General features: G+C 39.5%; 1 protein-coding gene across 1 annotated transcript in view; it reads right to left on the bottom strand.

The window, feature by feature from the left end:
• lsamp (limbic system associated membrane protein) overlaps window positions 1-16,101 on the bottom strand; it is an 855,795-nt gene that overhangs the window by 166,328 nt on the left and 673,366 nt on the right. The window lies entirely within an intron of this gene.

Here is a 16,101-nt window from a genome sequence, read left to right as displayed (position 1 = left end):
ATAATTATATTTTCTTAGAAGTAGTACAGAAATATTTCATTAGATTGAGACATTGAGCAAGATTGTCTCAGCAGAGGAACAGTTTTCTATCTCCCTCTGGAAATGTATGAACAGTCACTGGAAATATCAGGGTGTATTTGTTCAGGTTTCCATTCCTATGTTAGTCACATGGTGCCTTGTGTGTCCTTTTCAGCTATAGATAAAGTGTGAAAAGTGTGGTGCTGGAAAAGTACTGCAGGTCAGGCAGCATCTGAAGAGCAGGAGAGTCGACATTTCAGGCATAAGCCCTTCATCAGGGATATGGAGGGGCAAGGGGGTTTAGAAATTTATAGGGTGGATGGGGTGGGGCTGGGAGGAAGATAGCTGGGAAGGTAATAGGTGGATGCAGGTGGTGGGTAATTGTGACAGGTAGGTGGGGAGGGTGGAAGGGATAGGTGGGAAGGAAATTAGACAGGTAGGATAGGCCAAGAGGGTGGTGCCACATTGGAGGGTTGCATCTGGGATGAGGTGGGGAGAGGGGAAATTTGGAAACTAGCAAAGTTGATGTTGATGCTGTGTGGTTAAAGAGTCCCAAGGTGGAAGATGAGGCATTCTTCCTGCAGTTGTTGGGTGGCTTTGATTCAGTGGTGGTGGAGGTCCAGGACTTGCATGTCTTCGGGGGTGTGGGAAGGGGTGTTGAAGCTGTTGGCCACAGGGCAGAAGGATTGTTTGCTGCGTGTGTTCCAGAGATGTTCCCTGAAGCACTCTGCAAAGTGGCGTCCTGTCTCCCCTATGTATAGCAGACTACATCAAGAGCAACAGACACAGTAGTTGAGGTGAGTAGATGTACAAGAAAATCTCTTCCAGATGTGAAAAGATCTTTTTGGGGCTTGGACAGAAGTGAGGGTATAAGTGTGGGAGTCGGCTTTATACATCATGCAGCAGTAAGGGAAGGTGCTGGGTGATGGATGGATTGGTGGGTGGGCCTCTATACATGTCTGGTAAAGAATAGTAAATGACGTTCAGCATGACATGACCTAAAATGTCTCATTGAGCTGAGAGAGAGGGAAGTAACAATGCTTACAACTTAGATATACCTGTCCAGTAATCATTTGTTAAGAAGTCTCCAATGAATCATTGATATATGGACAACTACCATCCCCTAGAAGGTATTGCTGTGTAAGGTCTACCATCCTAATGCTGGCATGAAAAATATTTTCCTTTACTACTTTTTTAAGTGCCCAAGAAAAAAGATGGTGTATCTGCTTTCAACCAAGCATTTTTCAGCATTTTGCATCATCATCCCTGCAATAACAGATACCTTTGCAGATATAACTACTCCAGGGGTGGTTCATAAGTTCCAGGAGGAAATATTTAGTGAAGTACAGTCCACAGGTGAGCAGCAGCTAATGCAGATTAATTGGAGAAATTACTAGTAAGAAGCTTCACTTGAGTCATCTGGGATTTGGTCCTTGTAGGCCTTCTGAGAAATCTTGGACAACACCAGCAGTCTGTACAGTCAGTTGGGAGTATTTAAAGGAACATGCGCAGTTCAAAAAGCAGCCATAATGTGGCAGCTGTGTAGTGTTGCATGACCAGGTTTCAGCCCATTGTAGGTGTGGTAAGTGTTTAAATTCCCAATTATTTACAAACTGACATCGTCATTTTTGGAGGTACCTTACATGGGAAGTATCAAGCATAGACAGCCAAAAAGGGAAAATCAATCTCATCACAAGAGGATACTTTTGTAAATTACTTTGTGTAATCATGGAAGCATACAAATCTTACAAGAGCAAGGATCATTCATATTCTTCAGATGGGAATTGTACTTGGCAAATGAAACTAAACAATATTGAACTTACACTTAATAATTGTGTCAATTAGAAGTGATTCTTTTCATCGTATTGATTCCAGGTATCCTACCAGTAACAGTTTGGGTTTCAGAGTATGAAACCCTGCCATACATCAAAGACATCTCGGAGATGATGACCAGACTCCTCCAGCCCCTAGGCACCTACCACCACAGTGAAACAGCTCCTGATGAATTTAAAGGACCCCATACCAATAACAAACAGAACACATGTCATATACAAATACCCTGCAAGGACTGCAACAAACATTACAATGGACAGACAGGCGAGAAACTAGCCACCAGGATACATGAGTACCAACTAGTCAATAAAGGACATGACCAACTATTACTGGTATCCATTCACACAGACGAAAAGAGACATCTGTTCAACTAGGAAAATACATCCATCCTGGGACAGGCTAAACAAAGACATGCACAGGAATTCCTTGAGGTCTGACATTCAAACCAGAACTCCATTAACAAACATATAGATTTGGACTCCATTTACTAACAGAACTGGAAATGATATCATCTACCACAACAAACCGAGATAGATAAATAGCAAATGGGACAGAACACTAATGCTTCACTGGAAGCTCACTGATAATGTTACCTAGCACGGTGATGAAACATCTGAGAATAAACCTACCAGTTCAGCTAGCAAACTTACAAGCTGAACCTCAATCTGAGCCACAAATCTTCTCCAAAATTTCAAATCTCTGCTCACATTTTGATTGTGATGACAAGTTTCAACCCACTGGAAGAACAATTCACACCATTCAAAATGATGTAAACCATACCATTCTAAAAGAAAATATGATCTTTTCCTATCTCCCAATTTTATCAGTAGGATCCTTCAAAATATTTCTAGGATCAAGACCTGCATGTTGGACAAGTCCACACTGACCTGCAACCCACCCAGACCCATTCCCCTACACTTACCCCTTCATCTAACACTACGGGCAATTGAGCATGGCCATTTCACCTAACCTGCACATTTTTGGAGTGTGGGAGGAAACCAGAGCACCCAGAGGAAACCCATGCAGACATGGGGAGAATGTGCAAACTCCACACAGAGAGTTGCTTCTGGGGTTAGTATCCGATTATGTGGCAGGTATCTAACTCAATTCTTCAACCCCCAGCAAAGAGACATGTATGAAGAATTCTGGGCACAGCAAATTAATACTTTACATGTTTAAACTTGTTGTGTCATTACAATTTGTGCACACCTCTGATCTTTCTCAGGGTCACAGAGGTCTACATCACAGAAAAAAGCCCTTCTGGGGGATCCAAGATGGCAGCGTCCTGTTAGGATTACATTAGCTAGGCTCTGCGATGCAAGACCTGCATGTTGGCTAAACCCTATTTATGTACCAAGCTTCCTAGAAATCTGTTCACTTGTATTTTGAGACATATTATTTATTGTTAAACAGGAGTAAAAATAATATATTTTCCCATCTTTAGTAGTGGAGGTAAAAACAATGAGCTGGAAAAGCTCATGCAAAATTCTATGGAAAAGTAGATATTCTACATCTTAATGCTGCTTGTCGCAATAAATTGAAAGTGGAAGAGGTGCAGAGAGGTGGCTATGCTGATGGGTGTAACAAATAAGAACAGGGGTATAACAGAGGATCTAAGATGTAGAAGCAGAAGTAAGTCATTTGGTCCATCGTGTCTGCCCCACCAATCAATGAAATCATGGCTAATCTGATAATCCTCAACACCACTTTCCTGTTATATCCACATAATCTTTCATTTACTATTGATTAAAAATATGTTTATTTCAGCTTTGAACATACACAACAACCCAGCCTCTACATCCCTCTGTGGGTAGAGAATTTCATAGTTTCATTACCTTCTGTGAAAAGAAGTACGTTCTCGTTTCTGTCCTAATTGGGCTACCCTTTACACAGAAATGACCCCTGAATCTAGACTCTCCTACAAAAGAAAACAGCTTTTCAGCACTTATCCTGTCAATCCTCCTAAAAATCTTTCATATTTCGACAAGGTCATTTCTCGTTCTTCTAAACTTCAATCTACACAACCTCTCCTAAGAAAATCCATCCATTCCAAGAATAAACTACCTCTGGGCTATCTTTAGAACCAGTACATCTTTCCTCAGATAAGGAGACTAAAACTACTCACAGTATTCTAGATGCATTCCAGAATAATCTTAACAAGACTTGCTTATTTTTATACTCAATTCACTTCAAAATAAAGACGAATCAACCATTTGCCTTCCCTATTTTTGCTGAATTTGTATTCTGACTTTTTTTTTATTCATGCACAATGGCACCAAAATCCCTCTGTGTTGCAACTTTATACAACCTTTCTAGATTTCAAGAACAGTCAGCTCCTCTATTAGAATTATAAATACAATTCATTGCTTTGAACAGACATCCTAATTTGACCAAGTCCCATTTGCCAACATTTAGCCCATGATTGATTGTGATTACAGCATTGGGTTAGACAAAAAGAAATTAACAGTTTACCACTTTAGATTAGATTAGATTACTTACAGTGTGGAAACAGGCCCTTTGGCGCAACAAGTCCACACTGACCTGCAACCCACCCAGACCCATTCCCCTACACTTACTCCTTCACCTAACACTACGGGCAATTGAGCATGGCCATTTCACCTAACCTGCACATTTTTGGAGTGTGGGAGGAAACCAGAGCACCCAGAGGAAACCCACGCAGACACAGGGAGAATGTGCAAACTCCACATAGAGAGTTGCTTCTGGGGTTAGTATCCGGTTATGTGGCAGGTATCTAACTCAATTCTTCAACCCCCAGCTAAGAGACATGTATGGAGAATTCTGGGCACAGCAAATTAATACATTACATGTTTAAACTTGTTGTGTCATTACAATTTGTGGACACCTCTGATCTTTCTCAGAGTCACAGAGGTCTACAGCACAGAAAAAAGCCCTTCTGGGGATCCAAGCTGGCAGCGTCCTGTTAGGATTACATTAGCTGGGCTCCACGATGCAACACTGACCTGACAGAGCCAGAACCCATCTCAAACACTTTACTGTGAGTAAAAACACAGTAAAGGAGCTAGAAACCTGAAAAAAAATCTACTCAGCTTTGTCCTTGCGGCTGGAGAATCCCGAAGAAAGGAGGAAGCTCACCCGGGGCTGGGCCCTCTGAAGCAGCAGCCTTGCTTACTCACCAGAACCTGGTTGAGGAGCTGGCCAAATCTCGCGAGGTCCTGGGAAGGCAGATCCAGGCTGCAGGCATACTGGAGCATTGTGGTAGGTGAAATAGAGAAGGCTTGGGGACAGAGGTGGAGCTGGATCCAGTATCTCTTCTTCTTGGTTTTGTTAGTTCTCTTTCATTAGATGCACACAAAAAAAGGCTTTTCAGTATCCACACTTTTTGTGCCAGAAAGAACACTCCATTAGGATGGGTGTCGGAAAATCCCCAGAGCTGGCGGGCTGGCAGGCTGGCGTAAGCTAGTCATGAAGCTCATCCCCTTGCACTTTCTTATGAGTATGGTGCACCAAAAACTGATGCGGCAGCCCTTTTTGAACTACCTGGATACAGAATTATCTGCCATACTAATAAGAGCCTGAATATAGCCATGGCAATTGTATATAGTGTATTTGGTATCCAGCGGGGAGGAACTTTGAACATGTATAAACTTATGTGTTTGATGATTGAGAATGATTGCTTTGTTTTCTGAGTTGTGTAATGGTTATTATCATTATTATTATTGCTAAGCGTTTCCTTTTTTAGCTTAGTTATTAGTTATTTATTTATGTAATTAGCGAGTTGGTTTTTTAATATCGGTTTGAATTGTTTGGTTTTATATTTGTTGTAATATTCAAAAGAAAGAAAAATAGTTTTTTAATAAAAATATATTTTAATAAAAAAGGCCCTTCTGCCCACGAAAGCCCTTTGGCCCAACTGCGCCAGTCAAAAACAACCACCAAATTATTCTAATCCTGAATCACAACAGCAATTTAAGTTCAGTGCATCACCAGTCCTGTAAGCAGACAATCCACTAGCCCAGTAACATTTGGGGGATTAGGTGCTTAAAACAAGTGCAGCAGAGAATAAGCAAACCTAACTAGATTGTATTTGGTTCACAAATGTTTTTTAGAAGCTCCATTTACACACTTGCAAACATGTGAAATTGTAAGCTACTTTGTGATGTATCACTGAATCAAGTTGCCCATTCTTCTGCAGCAGCAAAAGTGAGTTTAACATGTAGCTAGTAGAACAGGTACAGTTTATACCTGAGTACAATGGCACAACCATCTATTAATATAATCTTCAAAAACTCTCCTTTCTCTGCAGAGATGGTAATTACATTGCAATCATCTGTAAGCATGAAAAGGAAGTGTTAAGAGCTAATTGAATTTTTTTAGACTGTAAGTTTATTTATTGTGATTTTGGAGCAAAACACAAGTTCTGATGAGGTGCTAACAGTTTTTTTTTAAATCCGAGTTTAACATTGCACATTATTCATGAATGCAATCAAGTCTGAAACAAGTTAGAATTGCACAACCATGTCGGTGACCTGGTTCTGGATTATCTCCTTCTCAAATCAAATCTGCAGCTCTTTCTCCTCTCATGGATTTGCACAAGACATTTATTCATTAGGATTGATATTCATTTTTGTTTACAAAATATAACTTGCTCTCGTAACATTCAATTCCGATTCAGCAAGCTTGCAATTTTATTTCAATAGATTCTGATGAATTTTCTTCACAGTACCAATGCACTGCGCCATAAATCTGCAATGTGTCTGAATCTTCATCCTAAACCTTCTCTTGTTCTGTATCTACAGTAGAGGATGGTAAAAATGCTTTCTCATGATATAAAGCAGTTAGTGGAAAGGTAAGGACATTTCAGAAAAACAATTGTAAAAGTTATCGGTCTGCCATCATTTGGTAGTTCCCATTGGTTGAACTTCCCAAGGTATCGACTAATGAGAAAGGACATTTGTTCCACCTAGATCACCACGCAGAAAGATCTGACAATCCATCAATCATATGCTGCTCCTTAAGTGATTCCAACACCTTCACCGCTCTACTTGGAAATGTATTTCACATTTTTGATTATTCGTCATGTCAAGAAGAACTTGCTGCCATCATTGTGTCCTGAGGATTTTCTTTTACATTAAAGTGTCATGTCATTTCATTTGAGTGAAGGTAGAACAAGGTATTTGTGAGAAAGACTTTGCTGGTTTGTGGATATTGATGTAAAACTTGGGGCAATCGGTATAGTCCTTTGGTACAGATACTTTAATAAAGTTGAATTATCTTTTTAATTTCTTTCCGACTGTAATAGGAATAGCCATTCGTGGAACCCTCCTCCATCAGGTTTGAATATTATTGTCTCCAGTATTTCCATGTCTAAATTCGTACGAACCTTTAGGTATTCCACATTAATTCCTGGTTGCATTAACAAAATATGACAAAACCGAATCCTATGTCAATGCAACCTTGGTTCAATTTTTAATTCAGGTTCAGGAATTCAACACCTGCATCATTCCCAAATCCAAATCTGTACAATGCCTGTGTTGGACAAGATCAAAAATCACACAACACCAAGTTATAGTCCAACAAGTTTATTTGAAAACACAAGCTTTTGGAGCCTCACTCCTTCAGGTGCTACAAAAGCTTGAGTTTTCAGATAAACCTGCTGGACTATAACTTGGTGTTGTGTGACTTTTGACCTGGTCCAACCCAGTCCATCACTAGCACCTCCCCATCATATCTATGTTGCTTAACTTAACATTATTTTGCATGCAATTTTTTATGAGTCCAGAGGCTAATTTGTCAGCCAATTAGTGATGTTGAGTGCTGCCAAGAGATAAGGACTAACTGCTAAACACAATCCCAAAACATAAATTGCAACCATTACTGGGCTTGTCATTGTCTCACAGAATAGATCAGACAGAATATCAGACAGCTCACAGCCTCAGGGCACAGACAATCAATGAACAAGTATTAGATTTGCTCTTTGTGAATTAACTCATTTTTTGCAAAATCTTTACTTCAGCAACAACATCACATACTCTTGGAAACTGTAATCGTGTGCACCAGATTCTCTGCTTTTTCTGATCTGCAATTTGAAAGTCACCTTTTTGACTTCCCAGCTCATTAACAAGCTCTTCAAGGAGCTGAACAGGCAGATAATTGGAGGCGAGCAGGATGCCAGTTTCAAACCCTGACTCCCCAACCCACCTTGAAAAAAGCAGCATCAAAAGACTGACACGCATCTAGGATTGATATTTTCAAAGTGTGTCAACACCTAACTGTGCCCCAGTACAGCAAGAACAAACTTGAACTCATGATGTACAATGCCACAATTGGAAAAGGAAAGCAATCATAGAATCCCTATAGTGTGGAAGCAGGCTATTCGGCCCATCAGGTCCATAGTGACTCCTCTGAACAGTGTCCCAACTAGATTTACTCCCCTTACCCAATCCCTGTAACCCTGCATTTCCCATTGTTAACCCACCTACCCTGCACATCCCTGGGCACTTTATGTGCAATTTAACATGGGCAATCCACCAGAAATGCACATCCTTGGACTGTGGGAGAAAACTGGAGCACCCAAAGGAAATCCAGGCAGACACAGGGAGAATGTGCAACTACCACACAGAAAGTCATTCAAGGATGAAATTGAACCTGGGGGAAGTACTAATCACTAAGCCACTGCGCTGTTCCGGTTTTAAATAGAAATAAGAAGGGACTCGCCCACTGGCTGGAAACATCACCTTTTGAAGAAATCCAATGAAGACTGTGCCAATCAGATCCTTAACTAGACATGAGCCTATGTTGTGTTCACATTATATTAATTCTTCCTCTGTAATTCAAGCAATAGTGCTCACCAAATGTGGTTTTAATTATTACTTTTGTGCAATAGATCTTCCTTTTTTCTAGTAACAGTGTCACTTCTGTAGATACTGTGCAGTAACGTATAATCTATTCCTAATCAGATGAAATAAAGACAAAGGAGAATTGATGACAGTGAACTACCATAAATATATCTTACCCAGCATCACATACCAGTAAGGGCTGGCAGGAAGGTCATCTGGGAGAAGACCACAGTTTCCGAGAGCAGATTGTTCTGCTCCCAGAAATGGCAAACCTGGAGACAGGTTGAGCACATAATTAGATGGCGTGATAGCGGAACCAAACTGCATTCCTCTCCTGACCTCCCAACCAGAGTTAGGTTCTCAATAGAAAGGCACATGTTCGATCTTTCTGCCTGCCACCAATTTAGGCTCTTAAGGACCATTTAAGGACTTCGGTCTGCTGACACTGGGATTTTAACTAGTGGCCTCATAATAGTTGAGCATGCAAACGTTCGTCACCTCAGGGAGCAGCCTTTCCTCGAGTGAAGGTAATCAGTAATTGTTCAAGTGACTGGACATCAAGCAGTTTGGTTCCCACTGGGTGCTCCACCATCCTGGGATGCTCTTCTGGTAGCAGCCATACGCTTCTCTGTGATGTTCTCAGTACAAGTGCTGCAAGCCTTTTGATTTTTCATTGAAGGGTACTCCCACTGCAAGAGTCTTGATTCCAGATGAAGCTGGCACCACTGCTGACTGATTGGCAAGCATTACCTGGAAGGGGCACAATGGATTTTTCACTGGCTCCCCAGCCAGCATTCAGGAAGCCAATGTCTAAATAAAACCCTGCCCGACTGCTGTTTTTTCTTGGTTTGAAATGAAAAATCTGAGAATATTTTCAAGTCAATGGAAAATAAAAGCTGGCATATTGAAAATTAATTTTTCACTTCACTCCAATTCTGAGAAAGGGTCACTGGACCCACAATGTTAACTTTGATTTCTCTGCACAGATACAGACCTGCTGAGTTTTTCCAGAAACTTCTGTTTTTTGTTTCACTTCACTGCAAACTTGTTCCACACCACTGGTCAATAGTAACCTTTGCACTTTCCCATTGGTAAATGCTCATCTGGACTGTTGGTAGAAATACGTTTTTTTTTACAAACTGTTGAAATGATCTGCAACTGATTTGTAGTATTGGGAGACTTATGACCACACATGGAGTGAAATGATTGTGAGCAACTGATTAAAACAAACCAGTTTTCATTCAGTCTAAAAAAAAAGTCTTCAAATATATATCTAACTACTTTAATTGAAAAAGCTCATATTGGTCAAAATGAGACTGTGTGAGCACAACTATTGTTCTGCTAAATGTGTAGTGCCTGCTTTATCTAATGTCTGATGAATCTTGTCATGAGATTACAATAAGTGGAAGCTGCATGGGCTCTACTTTTGTCAAGTATTTGGTAAGTTAAACATGAAAAGGATTCCTTCAACCAACAATAAGACAGATCAGCTAGTCAATTAATTCATTGTTGTTGTGAGACCTTGCTGTGTTTAATTTGACAGCCTGTATGCCTTACTCCAAATCAATCCTTGATTCTGAAGCACTTCTGAAATGTCATGAGGGTGTTAAAACTATGCAACGAGAGTCATGGAAAATGAAACAGTCCCTTGACTTATCTATTATTTTATTCCCTTTCATGTCAGTTCATCTGTGTCTCTACCATAAATGTTTAGACCTTTGTTAAACACAAATATTGGGATTGTTAAATGGTAAATGGTAAATGGAGTGGTAAATGGAGAAATTGGAAGTCTTGAATGTCTCTATCCCTGAGCCAGAAAGCTTGAGTTCAAGTCCCACCTGCTCCAGAGGAGTATTATAACATACCTAAACAGATTCAATAAAATAGCTAAAATGGGAAGATGGTATAGGAATAATGTCATTGACTAGTAATCCAAAGGCCCAGACAAATGTTCAGGAGTCATGGGTTCAAATCTCTCATGAACAACAGCTGGAATTTAAATTCAATTAACTAATAAATCTGAAATTGAATGCTGGTAATAATAATGGCACCATGATCATTAATTGTTGTAAATATCTATCAGGTTCACTAATGTCTTACAGAAAGGGAGATGTGTGCCATCACGAGTTGGTAACAAGCAAGTTGACTCACATTAATGTGGTTGCTGTGCCATTCACCTAAAACTAGACAAAAAATAGAACTTGTGCTTATTATAATATTATTATTATTATTATTATTATTATTTATATATATATGTGTGTGTGTGTGTCCGTATTCTATGAAAATAAAGTCTTAGACTGAAAGCAAGGCTTGTTAAGATTGTGCAGAAAGTATGTCAACTTGGAGCTACTCAAGCCCCCTGCCCCTCACTACCATAATGTGCCTGGTTTGCCTGTGCAGTCACAGGCTTGGTGCTTCTTTGTTGACTTCCATATATATTATATATACTCACACCTTAATCCTGCACCCCCACCTCCCCAAACCATATCATAAATCATTCATGCCAGAGAAATAATACACAAACTGGTCTCACATCTTGAGTTCCATTCAGCTCACTTATCCATTCCTAATGAAGGGCTTATGCCCGAAACATCGATTCTCCTGCTCCTTGGATGCTGCCTGACCTGCTGTGCTTTTCCAGCACCACCTGTTTTGACTCTGATTCTCCAGCATCTACAGTTCTCACTTCTTCCTCACTTATGCATGTGTCCAATCAATACATAAGGGATTAATCCAGGACTGAGTCAGGAACTCTTTATCAAACTTATTGTGATAGATTTATTACAATAAGTAGCCACACATTCTTCTGTGGTTTTATTCTTCCACTTTTAAAGACACTTAGATTCAAATAATCAGATAGTATGGAAAGAAGCCATGTGACCTGTCATGGCAGCCAATTAGTCTCACTTCTCTGCCCTTTCCTCTTAAGTCTGACAATGTTTTCTTTTCAAGTAAACAGCCAATTCCCTTTGAAAGTTATTATTGTTTCCACTAGTGTTTCAGTCAGTTCATTGCAGATCACAACCTTTTGCTCAAAGATTCCCTTATCTTGGTCCTGGTTCTTTCAAATATCTTAAATCTGATTCTTCTGGTTAATGATCCTTCCATCTATGGAAACAATCTCTCTTATCTATTCTGTCAAAACCCTTATATTTTGAACACCTCAATTAAATCTTTCCTTATTCTTCTGAGAAACATAATTCCTTTCAATTTTTAATATAGAAATCCCTTTGGACCTAAACAGCTTCTACCTTCCTCTAACCATTTCAGAACATTTTAACAGTGAAACCGATTTCTCATTTGGCACAGGAACTAGACTGAACAGTGATACATCATTATACATTTCAAATTTGAATGATATAATTCGCAGGAGAAAGTGAGGGCTGCAGATGCTGGAGAGCAGAGCTGAAAAATGTGTTGCTGGAAAAGCGCAGCAGGTCAGGCAGCATCAAAGGAGCAGGAGAATCGACGTTTCGGGCATAAGCCCTTCTTCATTCCTGAAGAAGGGCTTATGCCCAAAAGATCGGTTCTCCTGCTCCTTGGATGCTGCCTGACCTGCTGCGCTGATATAATTCACAGAAGCACATAATTATTCAATGTTGTTTTGATCTTTCACTTTTTGGAACCCAAATACATTTACATTTTAACCTGTGACTCAGTTTGCTGGCACTTTCACCTCTGAAACAAGGTTCTGGTTCAACCTTCACTCCAAGCATTGAGAACAAAAATGTACGTTGACAATCCCGTGCAATACCGAGAATGAACTGCGTGTCAAAGGTGGTAGTTTTTGGTTGAGACATTCACCTGAGCAGCCACTGCCTACTGAGTTGGAAGCAATAAATTGCATGATACGAATGGAAAAAGAATAGGGAAAATCCCTGGTGTCCTGATAAACATGCATTCCTCAGTCAATATCACAAATATAATCCAAATCATGACAAATATAAAGATTACCTGATCATTCCCGAGAGTTTTCAATGTGCAAAATAGTAGTTGCATTTCTTACATTACAGCTGTAATTCATTGGCTGAGAGTGCTTTGTAAGTTTGGTGTTCATGAAAAGATCTATAATTAAATCTTTCTTGCTCTTTTGACAAATTCAAACCTAGCCCAGGCTGGTAGGATGCAAATTTCCTCTGTCTGCCCGCTGACATTAAACTTGCAGACTTGGAACTGAATTCCCTGTTAGAATGAACTACAGGATGGATCATTTGAATGAAGGAAGATACCATATTAGTACATGGCAGAAAAGCTTGCAGATGCTGACACTTAAAAACAAAAACGGAAAATGCTGTTAAAACTCAGCAAGTCTAGTAGCATGTGAGGAGAGAAAGCAGAGTTAACTTTTCAGATCCAGTTCTGAAGAAGGATCCCTGGACCTGAAAAGCTAACTTTGCTTTCTCTCCGCAGGTGTTGTCCTACCTACTACGTTTTTCCAACCATTTCTGTTTTAATATAATTGCATCAAGTTCTTCTGTGTGTGGGCACATATGCTGCCAATACAGAGTATTTGAAATTCTCCTGAATTAATGTCACTTGCCATGATGAATGCTAAATCCCACACATTTATACTATATTATTCACATTGGATTACATGAACATGGTTCCAAAGTGCAATGACTTCATACTGGAAATGGTCCAACTTGTATTTACTATAAAGGACGATGTAGATATTAAAAAGGATGATTTGAAGCACACCTCATTACAGATAATTGTTTCAGCAGTGTAACACTTAGACATGACTCTTAATCATTTTGAAAAAAATTCTAAAAGCATTAGAATTATGCAATAAATCAAATCAAGCACAGCAATTACCTGAAATTTTAGAAGAAATATATTCCGTTTAAATATTCCTTTCCTACATCATCTTTAAATACAATTTGAGATTCTAATGAAAAGGACAATTTCATCGTACTACTACAATAGAATATCATCTCTTCAAAAAATATCTGTCAATCTTGGAAAAATCCAAATCAATGTTAACAGTATGGATCTCCCATGAGGACACAAAGCATGACAGAGAATATCCAAGACAATACCATGGGAGTTCCAACTTTAATTCGTGGTAAGTACTCCTTTAGTTGTTTGAAATTGGAGAATTCCAAAATCAGCATTGATGTCCTTGGAGAAGAAAGAAATGAAAACACTTTATCATTTCCTGCATCTAGAATAGATTGAGATTTATTGTCGCACATATTTATAAAAATATAGTAAGATGTGTGTTTTTGTGTTTTATACACAAAGTGTCACCACTGTCCAGAAACATCTTGAAAACTGAATATAATGGAAGATTTTACTGTAAAGGAATTTGTCTTTATCTCCTAACCAGAAAATTATGTTAAGTGCATTCAAGATGAGGAAAATGTTGTTTTGAGCTTTGATACCCATGCTATTTAACGCCATTTTCACATTGTTATGCCTCATTCATGAAGAATTAACACATTCACAAGCATCGAGATAGTTACCAAAGTAAAACCCAATGTGATGACATGATGGCTTTCAGGGCTGTATTTTGTCCTTTTTTTAATGAAGAAAGTTTGAGAAAGAAGTGATGAGCAGTCTGCTCATAGCCAATACAGTAAACAGCTTGAGGGCCAATGCCGCGTTTTTTTTAAGTTGTAACATTAGAAGCAGCCTGAATGGGTGGGGTGAAGCTCCCACAGAACCAACATTTTTAGTGTAGCTTTCAATAGTAGCTCAGTAGGGTTCTTTAAATCTGGATGCAGAAGCTCTTATTCCTCTCTCTGTGACAGCTAAAAGCTGGAATTCCCTTCCTGCTGCTGGAATTGTATGTAAAAAAATCTATTTTACTGAATTTACATTTGCCAAGGCTGTGTTTATGGGATGGTACTATTTTCAAACAGTTCATTAGTAGCAGTTATGTATATATAGTATATTGTTAGGAATTGTGATTGTGTTACAGTTAAGCATTTTTTAAAAAATTGTCTGTATTTTAACTGGAGTGTAAAAATAAATTGTGTTTTGCTTAAAGTTGAGTAGTTTGACTAATCGAATTGCAATGTCTCTCACTTACCTGTAAAATAAGAACAACTTAGGATCTCGGTTATCAATAGATTTTGAGCGGTTTGGTCTGGTCCATAACACCAGCATCTTCGAGGAAGAGGGGCAGTCAAAAAATTGGCAAGCATAATTCATAGCTGAAGCAAGTTAGCTGCAAACTAACACTGTTTTGCAAGATGCTTGAAACTCATAATTCTTCAAGTGACACTTTGTGGTAATCTGGCAGGAAGGTGCCTTAAGCTAAATGTTGTAACATCCTGCAAGTTTACATTTTTGAGAGGTTGTGCCATGGTTCCATGTGCTTGTCACAAGTTAACATGCCTGAGGGTTTGAAAATAATCATAAGATAGTTGCATGGTTATGGGTGACCTAGATACAGTCAGCATCTTATAATAATTTCTGCCCATCAGTAACTGTTGTAACCCTGCGGTATGGTTCACGCAGCACTGTCAGTGGAGGGAAAAATCATTTCCCTTGTAGCCACTGTACTGTAGCAATCTTAAACTCAGGGGCAAAACTGTCTAATCATATATCTAAACGCTAGCAAGGGTAATTCTACATTTTGACAACCTATACTGACACCTCAGTGATGTGAGACTTTGTACATTCCAACTGTTAATGCAAGTTCCAGAGCGACATGAAAAATTTACAGGCACTTATTCTTTTTGGTTCACATTTTGCATTTCCTTCAGAAATGAAACAGGTTTTGTTTGTGTTTATTCAAATTGAATGTTTCAGTTACATAATTTATTTCCAATATAGCAAAATTATATTTGCTTTCCTGATATTAGCTCATACATAGCTCATTTTTAACTAACATTTCTTTTGATCATTATTAATCATAACTGTGATACAATGGTAATTCCGCTGAGAAAGACAAAATATAGAACAAAGAAGAAATGAGGACTGCAGATGCTGGAGATCACAGTCGAAGAGTATGGTGCTGGAAAAGCACAGCAGGTCAGGCAGCATCCGAGGAGCAGAAGAGTCAATGTTTCGAGCATAAGCACTTCATCAGGAATGGGGGATGGCCCAAAGGGCGCTGAGGGATAAATGAGAGGGGAGTGAGGCTGGGAATGCAATAAGTAGATGAAGGCAAGGGTAAAGCGACAGGTTCAGAGGAGGGTGGAGCGGATAGATGGACAGGTAGGATAGTGCTTAGTTGGAAGGTTGGATCTGAGATAAGATCACAGGAGGGGAAATGGGGGAAATGGGAAAACTAGTGAAATCCATATTTATCTCCAGTGGTTGGAGGGTCCCAAGCCAGAAGAGGAGGTGTTCTTCCTCCATGGCATTGTGTGGCTAGGGTTTGGTGGTGGAGAATGCCCAGGACTTGCATGTCATTGATGGAATTGAAGGGGGAGGTAAAGTGTTTGGCCACATGGCGGTGGGGTTATTTAGTGCGTGTGTC

The sequence above is a fragment of the Hemiscyllium ocellatum genome, chromosome 12 (genome assembly GCF_020745735.1).
Source record: "Hemiscyllium ocellatum isolate sHemOce1 chromosome 12, sHemOce1.pat.X.cur, whole genome shotgun sequence".
Lineage (NCBI taxonomy): Eukaryota > Metazoa > Chordata > Chondrichthyes > Orectolobiformes > Hemiscylliidae > Hemiscyllium > Hemiscyllium ocellatum.
Note: the sequence above shows the minus strand (reverse complement) of the source record. Positions and strands in the feature narration are given on the sequence as shown.